This window comes from Medicago sativa, chromosome 3, assembly GCF_051527215.1.
Source record: "Medicago sativa cultivar Bolivia chromosome 3, Bolivia_mono, whole genome shotgun sequence".
Lineage (NCBI taxonomy): Eukaryota > Viridiplantae > Streptophyta > Magnoliopsida > Fabales > Fabaceae > Medicago > Medicago sativa.
In genome coordinates, this window is record NC_140751.1 from 86,266,307 (window position 1) to 86,286,325 (window position 20,019).

Consider the following 20,019-nt stretch of genomic DNA (forward strand, 5'->3'; position numbering starts at 1 on the left):
TTTGACGCAACTGTCTTCTCCAGAATCTGTTTCAGCTGTCGGTTTGAAACCTCTGCTTGACCACTAGTTTGTGGGTGATAGGGAGTTGCAACTTTGTGCTTAATGTTATACTTTTTGAGCACATTTTCAAGAAAATTATTGCAAAAATGCTTCCCCCCATCACTGATCAATACTCTAGGGGTTCCAAACCTAGTGAAAATATTCTTTTGAAGGAAGTTGACAACCATTTTGGCATCATTAGCAACACATGGTATCGCTTCAACCCACTTTGTGACATAATCAACACAGACTAGAATATGGAGATAAGAGTAAGCGGAAGGGAATGGTCCCATAAAATCAATACCCCAACAATCAAATGGTTCAACTTCAATGATTCCTTTTAGGGGCATTTCATTCCTCTTTGATATGTTACCTGTCCTTTGGCATCTGTCACATCTTGTGACAAAGTCGTGGCAATCTTTGAAAAGGGTGGGCCACCAGAATCCACTTTGCAAAATTTTTGCAGCTGTTCTTTCTCCACTGTGGTGGCCTCCATAAGCTGAGCTATGGCAGTGCCACATGATACTATGTGCTTCCTCACCTGCAACACAACGTCTAATCAAACCGTCAGTACCTACCTTAAACAGATACGGGTCATCCCACAAGTAGTGGTTTGCATCTTTGAAGAACTTTTTCCTCTGATGGTAGGTCAGATCATCAGGAACTATGTTGTCGGCCTTAAAGTTTGCCATGTCAGCAAACCAAGGTCTTTCTCCAATAGCAAACAGCTGTTCATCGGGGAACTCGGCCTTGATGGCCTTCTCCTTCTTTGTCACCTCATCATTCTCCAGCCTTGAGAGATGGTCAGCTACCACGTTCTCGACTCCCTTCTTGTCACGAATTTCAAGATCAAATTCTTGCAATAATAGGATCCACCTCAACAGTCGAGGCTTTGAATCCCCTTTAGTTAAGAGATATTTGAGAGTTGCATGATCTGTAAAAACAATGACTTTGGAGCCTATTAGATAAGAACGAAATTTTTCCAATGCAAAGATTACCGCAAGCAATTCCTTTTCAGTTGTGGAATAGTTAACTTGATTTTCATTTAAAACCTTGCTTGCATAGTAAATTGCATGAAAAATTTTGTTCTTGCGTTGGCCTAGGACTGCACCAACAGCATAATCACTTGCATCACACATAAGTTCAAAAGGTAAATCCCAATCGGGTGCAATGATTATTGGTGCAGTCACCAACTTGTTTTTAATCAAAGAAAAAGCATTTAGACATTCAGAATCAAAATTAAACTCATTTTCTTTGACCAAGAGGTTACAGAGGGGTTTGGAAATTTTAGAAAAGTCTTTTATGAACCGCCGATAGAAACCGACATGCCCCAAGAAACTCCTCACTCCTTTAACATTGATGGGTGGAGGAAGTTTCTCTATAACCTCTATCTTGGCTTGGTCTACCTCAATGCCTTTAGCACTTATTTTATGCCCCAAAACTATACCTTCAGTTACCATAAAATGACATTTTTCCCAATTCAAAACAAGGTTAGTTTCGGTGCATCTTTTAAGTACAGCATTTAAATGGAACAAGCATTGATCAAAAGACTTACCAAAAACAGAAAAGTCGTCCATAAATACCTCAATGTTCTTTTCTATCATATCAGAGAAGATGGAAAGCATGCACCTTGGAAAGGTTGTCGGCGCATTACACAGCCCAAAGGGCATCCTTCGATAAGCAAACACTCCAAATGGACAAGTGAAGGCAGTCTTTTCTTGATCCTCCGGAGCTACTGCAATTTGATTATACCCTGAATACCCATCCAAGAAGCAATAAAAGGCTTGGCCAGCCAATCTCTCAATCATTTGATCCATGAATGGTAATGGAAAGTGGTCCTTTCTTGTTGCGGTATTCAACCTCCGGTAGTCTATACACATTCTCCAACCAGTGACGGTGCGGGTAGGTATCAATTCATTTTTCTCATTTGCTACCACCGTCATTCCTCCTTTCTTGGGTACCACATGAACTGGACTTACCCATGAGCTATCTGAGATAGGGTAGATCATACCTGCATCTAGTAACTTCAGCACCTCTTTCTTCACCACTTCCTTCATTGTTGGGTTAAGTCTCCTTTGAGGTTGAACCACCGGTTTGTATTCAGCCTCCATGTGTATTTTATGCATGCAATAAGCTGGACTAATACCTTTCAAATCAGAAATGTTCCACCCCAAAGCTTCTTGATTGTCTCTTAACACCCTCATTAATTTTTCTTCTTCCAAAGGTGTCAAGGTATTGCTGATGATTACTGGTTTAGAGGCATCCTTAGTGAGAAAAACATATTTCAAGTGAGAAGGGAGTTCTTTTAATTCTGGATTTTTCTCTCCTTCTCCACTCAAAATAGGAGCATCCATAAAGTGCTTACCCATTAATTCTTCTATTTTTACCGGACCCAACTCTTGCTTGCTTGCTGCTAGTTGCTTCACACAATCACTTACTTCAAGATCTTCATCATCTTCACCTTTTGCTATAGAATTCACAATTGCACGTTCAATAGGGTGTGTTGGTTGATGTTCACAAGAGTCATCTTTAACTATTTCTTCAACAATGTCAATCCGGTAACACTTGGGATTTTCATCTTTGTGCTTCATGGCCTCAAATATATTAAACACTACTTGCTCCTTATGGAATCTCAACATTAGCTCTCCTTTCTCAATGTCAATCAAAGCACGTCCAGTTGCAAGGAAAGGTCTTCCTAGAATGAGTGGCATATCCTCATCTTCAGCCATATCTAAGATCACAAAATCTGCTGGGAACACCAAGTCATTAACCTTGACTAGCACATCTTCAAGTATACCGAAAGGATAAGAGATTGACCGATCAGTTAAAGTAATGGTCATTCTTGTTGGTTTTGGTTCCCCACACTTAAGCTTCTTCATCATTGAAAGAGGCATCAGGTTTATACTTGCTCCCAAGTCACATAAAGCTCTTCCAATGTCTACCGGTCCAATTGAACAAGGGATAGTGAAAGCACCAGGATCCTTCAACTTAGGTGGCAGCTTCTTTTGAAGAATAACACTACAATTCTCAGAAAGTGCTATGTTCTCATCATCCTTAGGCTTCCTTCGTTTGGTTAACAAGTCTTTCATGAACTTAGCATATAACGGCATTTGATCAAGAGCTTCGCCGAAAGGAATATTCACCTGAAGTTGTGAGAAAAGTTGCATGAACTTCTTGAATTGACCTTCATCCTTTTCTTTCTTCTTCGAAAGGTGAGGGTATGGAAGCTTCACATATGATGGAATAACCTGTGGTTTGTCTCCATCCTTTAATATTTGACTCTTCGTCTTCCTCAAGATTGAATCTTCATCAATTAACTTCTCACTTTTTTCTCCCTCTATTTTTTTCTTCCTTTCGTTTTCAACTACTCCATGATCATTTTCTTTTTCAACTACACCCTCATCATTTTTTTCAACTACATCATTCTCCTCCACCTCAACTACATCATCAACCTTCTTTGGAGCTTTTGGAACTAAAGGTGTCAAAACCTTTTTGCTCCTCAATTCAATAGCATTACAAGACTCATTCTTAGGGTTGTCTTTAGTGTTACCTGAGAATCCGCCTTTGTTTTGTTCAGCCAATTGCTTAGCTAATTGCCCCAGTTGAGTTTCAAGCATCTTCCTAGAAGCTTCATTGTTCTTTCTTTCAGCTTCTTGACTCTTCTTCATCTCTTCAAAGTTGCCTTGAGTCATCTTCATGAAGTTCATCATAGTTTCCTCAAGAGCTGATGGCTTCCTTTGTTGTTGAGGAGGAGTGAGCATCTGAGAGTTCAAAGCATTGTTATTTGAGTAGCTTAGATTTGGATGCTTATTGATGCCTGAATTGTAGTATTGATTCTGCCTTTGATAACCTCCCATGAAGTTAGCTTCTTCACTTGATCCTTCTGGAACACATTCACCGTTGGGATGTTCTTCACCACATAAGTCACACTTGACTGCAGCTACTTGTTGTTGCTTATGAGCCAAAGTGAAGCCTTGAAACTCCTTAGTTAGAGCTTCGATTTGTTTGTTCATAGCTGCTTGGTTAGCAAGGATAGCAGTTTGCTCACTTACCCCAAACACTCCTCTTTCTTTCTTCTTAGCTTGATCACGATACTCATTGCCAGCCATGTTTTCAATTAGAGCTTGAACTTCATGATCAGTTTTGCTCTTGAGACTACCTCCCGCGGAAGCATCTAAGAACATTCTAGTGTTTGGTGTTACCCCCTCAGTGAAGATATGGAGGTATTGCTTCTCGGTGAACTCATGATTCGGGCATCTCTTAAGAAGTAAGTTAAATCGCTCCCAAGCATCATACAATGATTCACCTTCTCCTTGCTTGAAGTTAGAGATCTCCATCTTCTTTTCCCAATATTTAGACATAGGGAAATATTTCTCCAAGAACTTCAGCTCTAACTCTTCCCATGTTTGGACAGTCCCGTTTGGTATTGTTAGCAACCAATCTTTTGCTCTTCCCGTCAAGGTGAAAGGAAATAGACTTAGTTTCTTTTGTGCTTCCGTCACGGTGGCTGGTTGCACACAAAACTCGCAGGTTTCAGCAAAGCGGCTCAAGTGTTCATGAGGACTCATAGCTTCAGTCCCATCGAATTGCTTGTCCCTCAAACCGTTGAGGACAGTTGTCTTGATGTCGAAAGCTACGGGGTTAGCTGGTTGAAAAGTATGGGTCAGTTGACCGCGATGAGTGGCTAATCCGTAGTCTCCTAGCTTAGGTCTCGGTGGTACAACTCCTTCTCCTTCCATAGTTGCAGATTTAGGAGAAGAGATCGTTTCAGATTCAGTTGAGAGTGGCTCCGGTATTTGTTCTCGAACACCCGGTGGAACGGACTGAGCTAACCTTTGCGACCGGACAGCTTTCCGAAGTGCTCTAGCAGTCCTTTCAATTTCCGGATCGTACTCTAAGTCGTCTGAGCTCTGTTTACCTCGCATAAACAGCAAAATACCTTAGTAGCACTGCACAACACAAAGTAATCAAGTGAATATGAAAACAGAAAAATAAAAATTAAAAACAGAAAATTAAATTGCAAAAACCCTAAATTATAACGTAATTGCCTTGTTGAAATAATTCAACAGTCCCCGGCAACGGCGCCAAAAACTTGATAGATCTCTGGCAAGTGCACCAAATACTATCGAAGTAGTAAAAATATCGATCCCACGAGGACTGTTTTTAACTTCAATAATTCAATTTCGTTATATAATTAGGATGTGTAAAGTTTATTTTTAGTTTGCCACTAGGCAGAAGATTTGGTTTGATTTTATGAAATCAAATAAAAGAGAATAAAGATTTGATTAAGAAAATATGGAGAGAAAGATGAGATCAGATCCGTCGAATCCTCTAAGTTCCCCTAATTGGTCTACTGCACCTATTTGTTATGAATCCTTTTCTAATTTACGATGATTAACAAAATAGCCCTAATCAATCCCTTGAGTTAGGACCCTCTTCTTAAACTACAGCCCCTAATTCCTTAGGTGGTCTAATAATTCTTGAAGGTTTTACCGAACGTTAACCTATTATCACTAACAAACGATTATCTATTCCTAGACTAACCCTGTTTATTAGAACAATTCAATTAGGTCTAAGTTAAAAGCCATGGTCAGTGGTCATTCATTCTCACAAAATCAAGTTATATGTGATCAAGATATAAAAAGCATTAAGAACAATTGAATTGCATAAACTAGAATTGAATTCATAAACAAAATAGAGTTTCACAGCAACATGTGTCAATTAGGGTTACAAAGATTCATCTCGGATCTAATCTCTAAGAGATTTAGCTACTCATAATCGAGTTTACAAATAGCATAATCAATGAAATAATTAAAACATACATGAATTGGTAAAAGGTTGAAGAAATCGCCCTTCTAGCCGTCTCCGATGTCTCAAAATCGCACTTTGCTCTCCAAAATCGTAACCCCTTTTCTTCTGGCTGAGTGCAGTATTTATAGAAGTCATGGGCCTGACCCATCAAAATCGCGCCGCGCCATGTATATAGGCGTGCCGCGATTTCCCTCAAACAGGGAGGATGTAATTTTGCTTCAAAAATCGCAGCACGGCTTGAAATTGGCGTGGCGCGATTTCCTTCGAACAGACTTCAATATTTAAGCTTTTTGCACTCCAGAACAGTATAAATTGCATGAGAACTCTATCAAAATGTCACAATAAGTCCTAAAAATTACGTAATGACAGTATGTCATCAAGATTCTTGCTGCAAATCAAAACTTTTCTGACAAAATAATCTATATTTCATGTGGGTCCTCTCAAGTTCAGTGTTTAGATGAAGGAAATAGAATTATTGGTAGATTATCATAAACAACATTAGCCACACCATGGATGATGTAATTTAATTACGCATATGGCTGCTTTTTGTTTTAATTAATTAAGCATTGGTTGCTTCTTTGTTTTGTTTTTCATGGTTTTAGCATCATAGATCGATTAAAGGTTAAAATTGAATCAATTTCCTAAACCATTGTTCTTGTGAAGTTTTTTTTTTTAAAAGGCTTGTTCTTCTGAAGTTAATTGATTGCAAAATTAATTTTTTTTCATATAATTTACATCTTCGTGGAGCAACTTCTGCAGATTTGAGCAAGTAGGAAAAGAAGCAAATGAAGAAGAAATTGTGATAGAGACACAATTGTGTGTGGAGATGTATTGTTGTTCTCATTTATAATATCAACAAATCTGAACCACTGATTTAATCTGATGGTAATTTTTAGGTGCTCCACCGGTGAGAGACTTGATTGATCCCTCACCCTAGAATCCACCGTGTTGCTTTAATTAATTCACTTTCTTGTAGCATTTCACAGCTCTCTGAATTTTTTTTTCTCTAAAGGGAAAAATGAATTTAAAGTGGGAAATTTGGAATGGCTTCTAGTTGGTTTACAAAATTTGAACATTCCTTTAAAAAAAAATTGAACATGTATTCATGAATCACGACCATGTTTTCTGTATAATATATATATATATATATATATATATATATATATATATATATATATATATATATGGTGCGTGAATGTGATCACATATACAATGGATTCATATATATATATATATATATATATATGGTGCGTGAATGTGATCACATATACAATAGATTGAATCCTTACATCTAATACTTATGGAGCAGTTGGTTGTAAACCGTTAAATATGTCTACTTTATTTAGATTTTTAGATTGGTCTAACCGTCTACAATTGACCTCACCTTAAAGCCACTACAAAGAATCTTAGTTCTTATTATTAAGATGATGAAAATTTTGTTGTATGTTAAGTAAAATCGCGTGATGCATATTGAAGAGGTTGTTGAAGTTACATACTCATATCATATGGTTCAAAGAGTGTTCCGGAACATTCGTTAGCATTTTCCAATTACTTTTTTCGTCCCTAATTATAAGAGTACTTAAAAAAAAAAATTGTCCATAAATAAAAGACTCGCTACAATTGCTCGATGCATTTATAACTCTTTTTTCAATAAGTTGTGTCAAAATTATTTAATAACATCGATTCTTGGATTTATTTGACATAATTGAACTAAGTCAATTGTTATATTAGGTGTGAAACAATGACACCGTCTAGATTTTGTGGATGAATTTGTATTAGGAAAATGCTACTTCTCAAGAAAAATAGCTTCAAGAATTTTTCAAGACACAGTTGGCAAATTTTAATTGGATGATTTATTTGTCCACTTCCTATTTTCCAGCCACACCTCCTTGAATTGTGGCAAATAGTGCATTGTGATTGGCTACTCTTTATTCTTGAAGAATTCTTGATGTTATTTTTCTAGAGATATAGCATTGCTCTTTGTATTAATCAATTTATTTAGAAGTCCGTATGAAATTAAGGGTCTAACATGATATTTTGTATTCAATAACTATGTATAAAGTTCTGTTCATGTATGCTATGGGAAGATAAAAGAAAAAATAGTTAAAAATAATAATAAATAGATTTTAAATCGGGTAAAAGATCTAATATGGGTGATTTTATATCGGTTCAGTGTGTACTAAAAAACTGAAATATTTTAAACCTTTTTAAAATGTGACCAACAGATCTAGTTAATAGATTTTAAATCGGATTAAGTAAAAACTTAAAAAGAAACATATACTAAATCAACCATCTATAAGTTGGATTTATAATCGATTTAAAAACCCATTAGATTTAAAAAGTGTTTTTTCTACTATTATGTTATGAACAACAATATCTAAAGAAATTGCATTATGCAAATTAGAAAATTGCTCTTCTCATAACAAAAAGCACAATTCCAACTTAATTGACGAAAGTACCTCTGCGTGACTTAAGTTACGCTAAGTACGTTTTGTGCGAGTTAACTTACGCTGTGGGATTTTACTGTTTTTGTACAAAATCCATCAGTCAATACTCCAAGCGCCATTTTCTTTCCCTCTCCACCTAAAAAAACCCAAAAGTGTGATTTTTTGGATCAAAATCCTCATTCCAAATCATTGCAAATCGTCAAAAAGCAAGATTCTACACTCATCGTTAACGACAGATTTTTGTAACTTGGATCGTTTATGTGTGATTATGTTGTTAAACTGACGTAATTCGGTTAAATTATGAGTGTGTAAAGATTACGGGTCATTAATGACTTGATTGCATAACATTAATGTTGTATGCTGGTATATCAGCAACTACGTGAGTTAACTCTCGCTGACCTGTAACGCGTGACTTAACTCACGTTGGAGGTATTTTGAGAATTTTGGTTATGAGTGAGCAAATATTGATAGGAGAAGAGTATTTTTTTTTCTTCTGCAAAATGGGTATCGTGAAAATAAACATGGTTATCAACACTCCAATTGACCTAAATGACTCTTTCAAACAAAATGACCCAAATGGCAAAAAAAAAAAAAAAACCCAAATGACATCAATGATAGCTGAAAGTAGCATATCACCAATTTGGGTGCTCCAACTCCTCTTACAACAAACCAAAATGGATGCAATGGATCTAACATCTAAGATTGCAAGAAAACATAACTTGCAACCAAAGCCAAAGAGGAAGAAAACTCACAAGTAAAAAAATGTTTGGATGTCTCGTAAGTTGTAACTATGGCAGAAAATAAAGCAAACTGAAACAACAACACAACCACAAATGAAACCCATTGCTAACGTTTTTATCATCAATCTTGATGTTCACATATAGACTTTTATTTTATTGTGAATTGTTGAAACACAAGTATGTTATAATGCGAGTTAAAAAGTATTCTCATGTCAACTTTCTTAATTATTGTTCATTTACGAGGAGAGGTCAAACCATTAATTTTGTAACGGTCAAAAGATTTGGTCGTTGGATCTAAAACTCATTGGTGGCTCCTCACCTATAAATAGAATTTCCATTCCTCACTTTTGCTCACACCAAAAACTCAAAGAGTTTTTCTCTCTTCTCCCTCCTTTAACTTATGTTGATGAACTATTCTTTTCCTCCTCTAATTTCCTTCCTCCTTTAAGAGTAGTCTTGAAGGTAGTCAGACCTGTTTATGTTTCATATGGGCTTGTTCTTCGTTGGGTTGTTCTTGTACTGCCAACCCACATTGTTTCTGGAATTTTGCTCTCCACCCAGCACATTTTACTCGCACCCTGCAGCCATGCCCAAAATGCCCTTGTGCTAGTTAACTTGCGTAAGTGTAAATTAATGCTCATGTTAAGTCACGTGACGCAAGTTAAGTGGCGCAAGGCTACTTTTTTTTTAAATTTATTTACTATTTTCAAATTATGTTATTAACTTTATTCAAAATAATTTTGTTTATATTAATCTAAATTATTTTCTTAACTTTATTAACTTTTTTCAAAATTATTTTATTAACTTTATTTTGAAATTATTTTGTTTACATTAATCTAAATTATTTTCTTAACTTTATTCTAAATTATTGATTTGATATTATTCTTTAAATAAATACAAATATAAATAAAGGTAAATACAACATTAGAAACTAAAAGCAAATATAAAATAAAGGAACAAAATTGAGGCATAAATAATATCTTATTTTATTAATAATTCATACATTACAATAATTCATACAATAAGTTTGAACTTATTCACTATATCTACTTATTTTCTCCTTGGGGTAAAAAGTAATCAATCTTCGTGGGGTAAAATAGTGAGCAGCCTTCTTGGGGAAAATACATCATCAACCCTTGGGCTAAATTTAAATCTGGTTTTTTTCACCACAAGAAGTTCTTTTTACCCACGGTAAAAAGTTTCCGCGGTTAAAAAAGCAGGTTTAAAATTATCTCACGGGTCGATCACTTCCCCAAGTCGGCTACTCACTATTTTACCCCGACGAAAATTGATCACTTTTTACCCCAAAGAGAATATCGAAAAGAAAAAAAAAGAAGAGAAATAGAGGGAGAGAGTGAGGAGGGGAAGAAAGTAATATGGTGTGAGGAATTAGGGAAGTATGGAGGGGTATTTATAGGTAGAAATGGGAGCCTATGTTGTAACTACCATAAATGTGGTAAAAAAACGTGTAAAGTTTGTTAAAAACGTGTGGATTGAAGGTTGAAAACCTGACCACGTCCAAAAAACGTGTGTTCTTGAGGACAGACCACCGGCCAACGTGCGTGAGTTAACTCGCGCATAGGCCAGTGGTGCGTGACTTAAGTCACGCATTGCTTACAACGTGCGTTAGTTAAGTCACGCTGCGTGACTTAACTAACGCAATAGTATATTTGGAAGCAATGCAGAGCGCGAGCAAAATGTACTGGGTGGAGAGTAAAATTCTTGTTTCCGGGCAAGGTTAGTGTGACTATTCGACCACAAACATAAGATAGTATACATCACTCGTGACGCTTTAACTACCTTATCTAATTCTCTTATACTAAAACACGTTTTTGTCTGATATACTTCATAAAATGCACAATCGTAAATGACCGCCAACATCATGTGTGGAACATTAAAACAGTAATCATGATGATGGACCTTTTTTAGCTTGCTGTCACGTTTTTTTTGAGCGAAAAAGTGGGTTCATATTTACAAATGGCTAGTGTGCCTTATTTACAAGTCTTAATTCTAGCAAACACTTTGTGGTCCTCATTTATCTGAACGAATGATACATGAACAACCCATGAACCTCCACTTTGTAGTGGGTCATAATTCTGAATATATATCCTATTTATAGGTATTGATGGAGATAAAAAAAAAAAAATTGGAATGTATTTGAACGATATTTTGTTGGGATAACTTATTGGACAACCAAAACATATAAGGTCTGTTTGGTAAGACCATCAAATGAGCTTATAGCTTATAAGCTCGTTTGACAAAAAAAGCTCTGTTTGGTAATGGTTTTTCACCACGAGCTTATAGCTTATTTCACGACCTTATAAGTTATTTTTCAGAAGCTAATTCAAGTAGCGTTTGAGCTTATAGCTTATAGCTTATTTTCTTTTCTTCCAATTTTACCCTTATTGATTTATCTAAAAACCAATTCTATCCCTTTATAATATGTTTAAGTTACCTTTATATATTTTGTTTTGACTAACATATTATATATATATATATATATATATATATATATATATATATAATTTTTTTGGGGTGTTTTTATATATGTCATATTGTTACGCTTTTTAAAGGGATTTTATAAAAGTAACGTAATTTATTATATGCGCTGTTTTGTTACTTTTTTTCTTTTAAAAATATGTATTGTTACGTTACTTTTTTTTAAGTTTATAGTTTATTGTTGCTCAAAAAAAAAGTTTATAGTTTATTGGATCGACAAAAAAGTTTATAGTTTATAATTTTATTCTTAGGTTTATAATTTTTTTCTTCTTTAAAGGCATAATTATACATATGCATTTTATTTAGTAATGCATTGCATCAATTTTCTTCAACATGTTTTCAATTCATTATTACCGTTGGCATTGAATCAGTTTTTATACTGTACAATGGCTATTTTCATATTAAGTGCCAACGGCTAATTCATTTTTATTTGCACTATGAATAGGTGCCTTTTTAAAATATGTTTATATTCATTGGTAACTTATTTTGAAAAATAGTATTGCTTCGTAAACATCTTTTTAGCCTCTATAAATTCAATTGAGAATCAAAGCAATTTACACACAACAACTTTCATTATCTCAATTGACATTTTCAATATCACTTGCTTTTAAACTTTCATTCAAATTGTTTGGAAAACTTTGCATACACTTTAACATTTATTAAAAAAAATTCTGAGCATTAAGTCCATTTGTTAGAGTGATATACAGTCATACATTTGTTATTCTTCGATTACTTTGTTGTAAAGTTTCTTGCCATTGTTGGTGAGAATTATTGTTAAAGATAGTGGGGTGCTATCTTGTGATTGTTGTAAAAGGTTCTTTGATTCGGGAAGATTCAAAGTCCACCAAAAGTGTTTGGTGTTTGTGTTGTAATCAAGAGAAAGGGTTTCTTTCTTGTGTTTATGTTAGAAAGATTGTTAGGGGGTCTTGGGGTGAGATTGCTTGTAACAAAGATTCTAACATAGTGAATTCCTTCGCGGGGTGTGAAGGGAGTGGACTGACCCTAAGGTTTAAAGGGGAACCACTATAATTCTCTTGTGTCTTTTCTTCTTCCCTTACTCTTTTATTTTTCCACATTCATACCTTCATCATTATTTACCGGAAAAATTATCAACAACGCAAAACTCTCAAAAATTAACCAATATTCCTAGAAACCTAATTCACCCCCCTCTTAGGTTACAATCTGAACTTACATTTGGTATCAGAGCAAGAGTAAAGATAACTTGCTTCTTTGATCCAGAAAATGGCTTCCGCTAAACCGTTTCTAGCAGAAGGTCCTAATTCAAACCGACCACCATGTTTCACCGGAGATCATTATGATTTTTGGAAAATTAGGATGACAACGTATCTAGAAGCCCAAGGTGAAGAAATTTGGGGTGCTGTCCAGAATGGTCCTTATGTTCCCACTACAACTGTGAATGGTGTGACTGGTATCAAACCACAAACATCATGGAATGATGATGACCAAAAAAAAGTGTTATTTGACAAAAAGGCAAAGAACATTCTTCAATCATCTCTTGAGATGGATGAGTTTTTCAGAATTTCTAACTACAAAACAGCCAAAGAAATCTGGGACACTTTGGAAACAACACATGAAGGAACAGAAGAAGTAAAACGTTCCAGATTGAATACCCTCTCTCAAGAGTATGAGATGTTTAGAATGCAACCAGGAGAAAAGATTCTAGACATGCAGAAGAGATTTTCACATCTTATCAATCATCTTGCAGCCCTTGGAAAAACCTTGTCCAACAATGAAATAAACTTGAAGATTCTCAGGTCACTAACAAGGGAATGGCAACCAAAAGTAACAGCCATATCTGAAAAGAAAAGTCTTTCAAATATGTCGTTGGCAGCACTTTTTGGAAAATTACAAGAGCATGAAATTGAACTTGCAAGACTAGAACAACATGAAGAAGGTGTAAAGAAACACAAGAATATCTCCTTGAAGGCAGAGTCGAATGTTCTTCAACAAGATGAAAGTTCTGATGAAGATGAGAATATTACTCTTCTTGTGAAAAAATTAGGAAAATTCCTTAAAAAGGATAAAAAAATTAAATTTGGAAATAAAAGAAAATTTCACAAGAAGAATGATGTTTCTACATCAAGTCAGAGTTTCACATGCTTTGAATGTGGAAAAGAGGGGGCATATGAAGGCAGACTGTCCAACTCTTGCAAGGAAAAGTAGCCATAAAGGAAAGAAAGAATTCAAGCCAAGAAGGGCCTACATTGCATGGGATGACAATGATATAAGTTCATCTTCAGAATCAGAGGATGACGAATATGCAAATTTAACATTAATGGCGTCACACCACTCCGATGATGAACAAGAGGTAAGTGATTCTGAATTAAATTTTAAACCTTCTTATGAAGAATTACAAAATGCATTTGATGAATTGTTTGAAGAATTCATTAATCTTTCTAAAACTTGTGCTAAGCAAAAGAAACAAAATGTAACTCTAGAAAGAAAAGCTTTTGATGCACAAGAAGAATTAGAAAGGGTTAAAGGTTCTTCATGTAATAAATGTAAAGAACATGAAACAACAATTGCTGAATTAAATCAAGTAATCAAAAATTTTGAAAAAGGTCACAACAGTTTGGAAGATGTGCTCAACCGACAAAGATATTCAAACAACAAAACCGGGCTTGGTTTTTCTAAATTTGATAAACCAAACACCAATAAAACGGTCTTTGTTAAAGCAAGTGCAAATTCCAACAACATAGAAACCAAGAAAATGCATATTGTTAATTCTTCCAAGAATGTGAATCAAAAATTTAATTCTAAAAGAACAAATTACTCTAACAATTCTTTTAAGAAAAATAATTCAAATGCTAAGAAAAATTTCTTCAAAGGAAGTAATTTTGGTTCACATCATGTTCATAAATTAACATGTTTTTATTGTAACATAAAAGGTCATACTCCAAATACTTGCTGCATAAGAAACTTTGGTGTTCTTTCAAAAAAAAAAAAAACTTTGGTGTTCCTTATGGTGAGTATGTTTGGATAAAGAAAGGTACTAACCCACAAGGACCCAAAGAAAAATGGGTACCTAAAAGGTTCTATTAATTATTTTGTAGGAACTTGAAGATCATATGCAATTCTTGTCAAATTAAAATTGATTTTTCAAGATACAAGATCATTCGTTACGGTTCAATTTATGAGTTATTTGTGGTTAAATAATGCTACAACTTTGATAGAAAGATGGACATTCATACATGTTGATGATGATGGTTAAAGGTACACATTTCGTTCAAATAAATGCTTGATATGCTTATGAAATTTGATAGTTGATTCTCATTCGGTTGAATTTTTTATGTGTGCAAGAGTAGTAGAACTTTTTCAATTTTAATTGGAAGTAATAATCAACACATGTTGTGTATGTTCAGGGCTATAACAATGTTAATAATATCAAGTGATGCATGTGTTTGATGCTTCGGTTTTTTTAAATAAAAAAAATTGAAAAATTCTTTATTTTACCATTTAATTTTTTTAGAAAATTATTGTAAACAAAAAGAATATATAAGTTCTGTAAAAAAAAAAAAAGGAATATATAAGTTGATTCATATACATAGCTATGGTATTTTAAAAATCTATGCGAATCATTGAATATTCATTGTGAAGAAGATCAATTATTTTTACATAAAATTTATTATTTTCCTATATTTCGACCCTTTGGATTTTACCCTTTTTCTTCTTTTTGATGATGTCAAAAGGGGGAGAAAGTGTATGTTTGTGTTTTGTGTTTAAATTGTTTCAGGTTATCCAATTGCAAAACAAAGGGGGAGATATACAAGATAGGGGGAGTTTAGTTGAGCAAACATTGTCAAAAGGATATGGTTTGTCATCATCAAAAAGGGGGAGATTGTGAAGAAGATTTTCCTTCTTAGACTTGACTGAGTTTTGATGATAACAAACTCACATCACAAAAGAAGAAAAACTATGGAGGCACAAGATGAAGATCAAGAACAAAGATTAGTGACTAGGCTTCTTGGTTATACTCTTTGTAAGTATGGTCCTTATCTTTGATTTATCATTCTTAACTTATGGAACAACTTAGAATGCTCAGAAAATAATTACAAACATTTTTTCTAAGTTGTCATATGAAGCCAATGCCTAAAAATCTCTTGAAAATAAATCATAAACTCACAATGTTTTATTTAGATAAAAATGATTTTGCATGAAAATAATTTTATTAGAAAAATTATTTTTGATTTTGAAAAATCATTTAATTAATTACGCATCAATAAATTTGTTTCAGCACATATATTCTATTTGGCCAAAATTGTTTATACAAAAGAAAAAGATATAACATGTCTACATTGAAGGCATGTCAACGGCCATATATGTGCTTCAGCATTTTTCAATTTGTTATTTTGATGGTATATATTTGCTTCAGCAAATTTCTTCTTTAAAGGCATAATTATACATATGCATTTTTGTGTAGTAACGCATTGCATCAATTTTCTTCAACATGTTTTCAATTCATTATTACCGTTGGCATTGAATCAGTTTTTATACTGTACAATGGCTATTTTCATATTAAGTGCCAACGGCTAATTCATTTTTATTTGCACTATGAATAGGTGCCTTTTTAAAATATGTTTATATTCATTGGTAACTTATTTTGAAAAATAGTATTGCTTCATAAACATCTTTTTAGCCTCTATAAATTCAATTGAGAATCAAAGCAATTTACACACAACAACTTTCATTATCTCAATTGACATTTTCAATATCACTTGCTTTTAAACTTTCATTCAAATTGTTTGGAAAACTTTGCATACACTTTAACATTTATTAAAAAAAAATCTGAGCATTAAGTCCATTTGTTAGAGTGATATACAGTCATACATTTGTTATTCTTCAATTACTTTGTTGTAAAGTTTCTTGCCATTGTTGGTGAGAATTATTGTTAAAGATAGTGGGGTGCTATCTTGTGATTGTTGTAAAAGGTTCTTTGATTCGGGAAGATTCAAAGTCCACCAAAAGTGTTTGGTGTTTGTGTTGTAATCAAGAGAGAGGGTTTCTTTCTTGTGTTTATGTTAGAAAGATTGTTAGGGGGTCTTGGGGTGAGATTGCTTGTAACAAAGATTCTAACATAGTGAATTCCTTCGCGGGGTGTGAAGGGAGTGGACTGACCCTAAGGTTTAAAGGGGAACCACTATAATTCTCTTGTGTCTTTTCTTCTTCCCTTACTCTTTTATTTTTCCACATTCATACATTCATCATTATTTACCGGAAAAATTATCAACAACGCAAAACTCTCAAAAATTAACCAATATTCCTAGAAACCTAATTCACCCCCCTCTTAGGTTACAATCTGAACTTACACGTCAAAATTAATGGCAAAGCACCCACCTTGGTGTGCCGTATTCAAGAGCTTTTAAAGTTAAACTGGCAGGTGCAATTCAACCATACCTAGCGGGAAGGAAATAGAAGTGCTGATTGGCTTGCTAATTTTAGCTTCTCTTTAAATTCTTTTGACATTCATGTCATGGAGACTCCTCCTAGTGAGGTTTCGAGTCTCCTTTTTGATGATATTTCTGGGGCTTGTATGCCTAGGAATATTCATGTAACTTTGTAGTTTTTTTTTCGCTTGGGGCTTTTAGCCCTCTTTTTCCACCAAAATAAAATAAAATTGAAAGATAGAAACATACATTTTTTTTTGTTACGTTATGAAACTTAAATGAATAAAAGTTTAAAATAAAAATTTAGTGGAAAATAATTAATTTAATAATAACATATAAAATATATATTAAATTAATAAATTTAAACTACTAAATTTTAAGTATTCTAAATATTTTGATAAAAGAAAATATTTTAAATATCAATTGTTGTAAATTTTATTATGAATTAAGAATGTCCTTTTATGTCATTTTACATTTATCAGCTAGTTGAACCGCTAATTTTACCAAACACTTCAATTAGCTTATCAGCTATAAGCTATAAGTCATAAGCTATAAGCTATCAGCTATAAGCTATCAGCTATTAGCTATCAGTCATCAGCTATAAGCTATCAGCTAGCTTATAAGCTATCCGCTATTTTTACCAAACAGAGCCATAAAGAAATTTAGGTATTGACACAAAAATCAGAAAGTAAAGAGAGAAAATAAAAATATAATGCGAGTATGAGAGAGAAAATTAGGACAAAAATGTTAAAAAAATGGTTGTTCAAGTATCATTTCTCTAATGCGTCAAAAAAAAAATATATCATCTCTCTAAAAAAAACACTACTATTTAGATTGAGTTTCCCCTCTCTTTCGTTCTTCTAGTTTAAGCCAATACTTTGACTAGGAATTAAACGTACACAGATCATGTCATACATCATTTTCGGTACAGCTAAAAGGGCCGGTGATATCATCAAATTATATGACTATATCAATTAGCTCATGTAATATGTAACTTCATATAGAGAAGTTCCAAACATTGGGGACCATAAGAGAAAATGAGAGAAAAGATAAATTAAATAAAATCAAAACTTAAAAACCAATGCTAGTTAGAAAGGAAGAAAGTGTAGAAGTGGCTTACTCACCCTAGTTTCAAATATAAGTGAACAAAATGAAATTTGAAAAGCCTCTCAAACAACAATTTTGTACAAAAACATAATAAGGGTTAGTTGTGCATGTGTTAATGTCAACCCACAGACAATGAACATATTACAGCACATGTTATCCCGTGGCATGTTATGCGGGCAGGACTCATTGTTGATTATCTTTTCATTATTAGTCTAATCATGTATTGTTGTTTTAACATCGCCATCTTCTCTTAACTACTGAAATATAAATGTATAATTGCTTCAATCTATATAATGAAAACGCAGCTTATAACAAATAAATCAGCTTATTCAATTTTTAAAAAATTCAATATTGTTTTTCGTTTAGTCACTGCTATACATGACTAATTTTTTTTTGGAGCGAACTATGCATGACCAATGACTAATTCAAAATAAAACAAATATTAATATGGGAAAAAAAAACAAAAAAGTATTACAAATTTACAACGAATGACGCAAAATAACAAGAGTTATAAAGTCCGTTTCCACAATGATTTTATTATTTCAACTAAACAACTATGATGATGATTATGATTCACGTAACAACGGGTTGCACTTGGCAATTAGATTGGTTGATTTACTCATGAGAGGGATTAGAAGGTAATTATGTTGTGTCGATTCTCTTCTCTGAACTGTTTGGGTAACTATAAATTATGAACTTTTCACTTGATTTTAAGACATTTGAACAAAATACCTAGGTCACTGTCTTGTCTCCCTTCAACAGTTACTGCTCCGTGATGTATTAGGTAAACCCAATTTTAATCTTTTAAGGGATGTAATAAAATTATTTTTGGGCCCCAAAAAAAACCCACTATAAAAAAAAAATTAAATTCTAGTGGGACTTGAACCCATGACCACACACTCAAACTTATGCTCTAGTGGGACTTGAACCCATGACCACACACTCAAACATAAGTGGGAGTGGCTACGCGCCTACGCCACTAAAGCTTCATGATCAACATAAAAAGAATTCACTTTTAATCTATATAAGTATTATTTTAATAAGTGGGAGTGGCTACGCGCCTACGCCACTAAAGCTTCATGATCAACATAAAAAGAATTCACTTTTAATCTATATAAGTATTATTTTATACCCCAAAAAATTTGAGGGCCAGTGGCATAGCCCGTAGCCTCGACGGGCTATGGGCATGCCCTTAGAACATGATGAACACTTAATTTAAGAAAAAAAACTTAAAATGACTTACATGTTAATTATTATATTCTTGTTGACTGCTACTAAGACTTCTTCTATGTTATTGTTGTTTGCATGAAAGTTTCTATACTATATCATGACAATTTATATTGAAAGAGAAATTAGTATAGGTATTAGCTCTGATCAGTCTTTGGTCTCGTTTGTTATAGATCCAAAAAAATGTGATTTTTTTCTCGACATCCATTAACATAGATATTAATTGTTAGAAATTTAATATTATAAAAATCATATATTTTTTTCAAAAAGATATCTCTCAAAAATGATTTTTATGAGAAGCTATTCAAAATAGCTTATGATTTTAAGCATCTTATAGAAATTTTATTATCCAAAAAAAGTCACACCAAAAGGATGAAATACTTAAAATGATTTTTTATGAAGCGCTATTCAAACCAATTTTGCATTTGAAGTTTTTTTTTAAAAAAAAAAATAATCTCTATTAAAAGAATTATAGCAAAAAAATGACAAATCATATATATAAATACAATTTTTTAAAAAACTTTAAAAAGCTTTCTTTAAATATCTTTTTTTAAAAATAAAAATATTTTGGTCGCTCGCTCAAGTTTTTTTCTAGCTATGTCATTGAAAAGAGAAAGGAGACCCGGGTGGGATTGGGAGGGAGAATAGTAGGAGAGAAAGATAGTGAGTGAGATAAAATATTTATTGAGTAGAAAATAAAAAGATATTTTAGTATTTTAAAGAGTTTGTTTGTACAGTAGAAAC

The 20,019-nt window shown here is 33.5% G+C and overlaps 1 pseudogene; it reads left to right on the top strand.

Annotated features, from left to right (window-relative positions):
* The first annotated feature begins 12,726 nt into the window (after positions 1 to 12,726).
* On the top strand, positions 12,727 to 14,949 carry LOC146941324 (uncharacterized; annotated as a pseudogene).
* The last annotated feature ends 5,070 nt before the right edge of the window (positions 14,950 to 20,019 follow it).